The following is a 3,946-nucleotide window of genomic DNA, read 5'->3' as shown; positions in this document are numbered from 1 at the left end:
TCCATAGATTAAGGTGTGGAGCTCTGCTGTTCCTCAAAGATTAATGCAAAGTACTACTGTTTTCTATTCAATTCATCTTATTTCGCTTCTAAGATATCCATTCGCACCCAAGAACGTGATGAAGGTGATGATTATGTGTGACGCTCATCATCCTTCTCCCTTATGAACGCGTGCCTGACAAACACTTCTGTTCTACATGAATTAAGCTAGAATGAATATCTCTTAGATCTCCTAACCAGAATCTTCGTGGCGTAAGCTAGAATGATGGCGGCATTCAAGAGAATCCGGAAAGTCTAAACCTTGTTTGTGATATTCCGAGTAGGATTCAATGATTGAATGACTGTGACGAGCTTCAAACTCGCGAATGCTGGGCATTAGTGACAGACGCAAAAGGATAGTAAATCCTATTCCGGCATGATCGAGAACCGACAGATGAATAGCCGTGCCGTGACAGGGTGCGTGAGCATATTATTCACTGAGAGGATAAGATGAAGCCATTGACAAGGGTGATGCCTCCAGACGATTAGCCGTGCCGTGACAGGGCATTGGATCATTTTCCCGTGAGATGACCGAAAGTAGCCATTGACAGTGGTGATGTATCACATAAAGCCAGCCATGGAAAGGAATGAGACTGATTGGATGAAGATAGCAGGAAAGCAGAGGTTCAGAGGAACGAAAAGCATCTCCATTCGCTTATCTGAAATTCCTACCAATGATTTACATAAGTATCTCTATCCCTATTCTATTATTTATTATTCGAAAACACCATTATCACTTTATATCTGCCTGACTGAGATTTACAAGGTGACCATAGCTTGCTTCATACCAACAATCTCCGTGGGATTCGACCCTTACTCACGTAAGGTATTACTTGGACGACCCAGTGCACTTGCTGGTCAGTTGTATCGAAGTTGTGACAGATTATAAATGTGTAATCACGATTACGCATACCAAGTTGCTCACGTGCCAGGAATAGTTTGAGCCTGGACATCACAATTTCGTGCACCAAGTTTTTGGCGCCGTTGCCGGGGATTGTTCGTGTTTGGACAACTGACGATTCATCTTGTTGCTCAGATTAGGTAACTTTCTTTTCGTTTTCTTTTCAAAAATTTTTCAAAAATATTTCAAAATTTTCTCATCTGTTTTCGAAAAAAATTAAAAATGTTTTCAAAAAATTTTTTAAGAATGAATTCTAGTGTTTCATGAAGCATGTTGAAATCTGGCTGGCTGTAAAGCCATGTCTATTCCTTTGGGAATGAGTATGTCAGGCATGTCATATCTGAATTACATGCTGAAGCTTGGCTGGCCATTGGCCATGTCTAGTGTTTTGGACCGGAGCTTTCATTGAAAGCTTGGCTGGCTAGTGAGCCATGTCTAATTCCTGGACTGAAGCTTTAGACTAAGAATGCAAGATTCCTGGAATTCATATTAAAAATTTTGGAATCCTTATTTTTCTTTTTCATATAATTTTCGAAAAAAAATCCAAAAAAATTAGAAAATCATAAAAATAAAAAATATTTTTCTGTTTCTTGTTTAAGTCTTGAGTCACATTATAAGTTTGGTGTCACTTGCATATGCATCTTGCATTTTTTCGAAAATATCATGCATTCATAGTGTTCTTCATGATCTTCAAGTTGTTCTTGGTAAGTCTTCTTGTTTGATCTTGATGATTTTTTTGTTTTGTGTCTTTTCATGTTTATCATATGCATTCTTGAATTCTTAGTGTCTAAGCATTAAAGAATTCTAAGTTTAGTGTCTTGCATATTTTCTTTGCATTAAAATTTTTTTCAAAATTGTGTCTATGATGTTCATCTTGACATTCAAAGTGTTCTTGGTGTTCATCTTGACATTCATAGCATTCTTGCATGCATCACATGTTTTGATCTAAAAATTTCATGCATTGCATCTTTTTAGTGTTTTTCTCTCTTGCATCATAAAAATTCAAAAATCAAAAAAATATCTTTCCCTTTTTCTCTCATCAAATTCGAAAATTTGGGTTGACTTTTTCAAAATTTTTAAAATCAAGTTGTTTCTTATGAGTCAAATCAAATTTTCAAATTTGAAAATCTTATCTTTTTCAAAATCTTTTTCAAAAATCAGATCTTTTTCAAAATGATTAGTTATTTTCGAAAATTCCAAAAATATTTTTCAAAAATCTTTTTCTTATTTTTAAATCAAATTTTCGAAAATAACATAATCAATTAATGTTTTGATTCAAAAATTTGAAGTTTGTTACTTGCTTGTTAAGAAAGATTCAAACTTTAAATTCTAGAATCATATCTTGTGATTCTTGTGAATCAAGTCATTAATTGAGATTTTAAAAATCAAATCTTTTTCAAAATTAGTTTCTAAAATATCTTCTTATCTTATCTCTTTCAAAAATATCTTTTCAAAATATCTTTTCTAACTTCCTAACTTCTTATCTTTTCAAAATTTGTTTCAACTAACTAACTAACTTTTTGTTTGTTTCTTAACTTTTTCAAAACCACCTAACTAACTCTCTTTCTCTCATTTTTCGAAAATATCCTCCCCCTTTTTCAAAATTTCTTTTTAATTTATTAATTAATTTAATTTTTAAATCTTAATTTTCGAAAAATTACTAACATTTTTCAAAAACTATTTTCAAAAATCTCTAACTCTTTTTCAAAAATATTTTTTCGAAAATTCTCTCTCTCCCATCTTATTCTATTTATTCATTCATATCCTAACATCTCATCTCACATCTCTTCCATCCTCACAGTTGTGTTTCTTCCATTAGATTACATTCTTTGTCTCCCCCTCTTCTTCCACTCACACAGGGATCCCTATACTGTGGTATAAAGGATCTCTATTATTATTATTATTATTTTTATGTGCCTTCTTCTTTGTCATATGAGCAGGAGCAAGGATAAGAACATTCTTGTGGAAGCAGATACAGAACCTGAAAGGACTCTGAAGAGAAAATTAAGAGAAGCTAAATTACAACAATCCAGAGAAAACCTTTCAGAAAATTTCAAACAGGAAGAGGAGATGGCAGCCGAAAATAATAATAATGTAAGGAAGATGCTTGGTGACTTTACTGCACCTAATTCCAATTTACATGGAAGAAGCATATCCATTCCTGCCATTGGAGCAAACAACTTTGAGCTGAAACCTCAATTAGTTTCTCTGATGCAGCAAAACTGCAAGTTTCATGGACTTCCATCTGAAGATCCTTTTCAGTTCTTAACTGAATTCTTGCAGATATGTGATACTGTTAAGACTAATGGAGTAGATCCTGAAGTCTACAGGCTTATGCTTTTCCCTTTTGCTGTAAGAGACAGAGCTAGATTATGGTTGGACTCTCAACCCAAAGACAGCCTGAACTCTTGGGATAAGCTGGTCACGGCTTTCTTAGCCAAGTACTTTCCTCCTCAAAAGCTGAGCAAGCTTAGAGCTGATGTTCAAACCTTCAGACAGAAAGAAGGTGAATCCCTCTATGAAGCTTGGGAAAGATACAAACAGTTGACCAAAAAGTGTCCTTCTGACATGCTTTCAGAATGGACCATCCTGGATATATTCTATGATGGTTTATCTGAGCTATCAAAAATGTCACTGGACACTTCTGCAGGTGGATCCATTCACCTAAAGAAAACGCCTGCAGAAGCTCAAGAACTCATTGACATGGTTGCTAATAACCAGTTCATGTACACTTCTGAAAGGAATCCTATGAATAATGGGACGCCTATGAAAAAGGGAGTTCTTGAAGTTGATACTCTGAATGCCATATTGGCTCAGAATAAAATATTGACTCAGCAAGTCAATATGATCTCTCAGAGTCTGAATGGAATGCAAGCTGCATCCAACAGTACTCAAGAGGCTTCTTCTGAAGAAGAAGCCTATGATCTTGAGAACCCTGCAATAGCAGAGGTAAATTACTTAGGTGAACCTTATGGAAACACCTATAACTCAACATGGAGAAATCATC

The 3,946-nt window shown here is 34.9% G+C and overlaps 1 non-coding gene across 1 annotated transcript; it reads right to left on the bottom strand.

Moving 5' to 3' along the window:
- Positions 1-3,405: 3,405 nt before the first annotated feature.
- Positions 3,406-3,513, bottom strand: LOC112787351 (small nucleolar RNA R71). Its single transcript, XR_003194769.1, has one exon. It is a non-coding gene; the product is annotated as a small nucleolar RNA R71 (small nucleolar RNA).
- Positions 3,514-3,946: the final 433 nt, after the last annotated feature.

Source organism: Arachis hypogaea, chromosome 20 (assembly GCF_003086295.3).
Source record: "Arachis hypogaea cultivar Tifrunner chromosome 20, arahy.Tifrunner.gnm2.J5K5, whole genome shotgun sequence".
Taxonomy (NCBI): Eukaryota; Viridiplantae; Streptophyta; class Magnoliopsida; order Fabales; family Fabaceae; genus Arachis; species Arachis hypogaea.
Note: the sequence above shows the minus strand (reverse complement) of the source record. Positions and strands in the feature narration are given on the sequence as shown.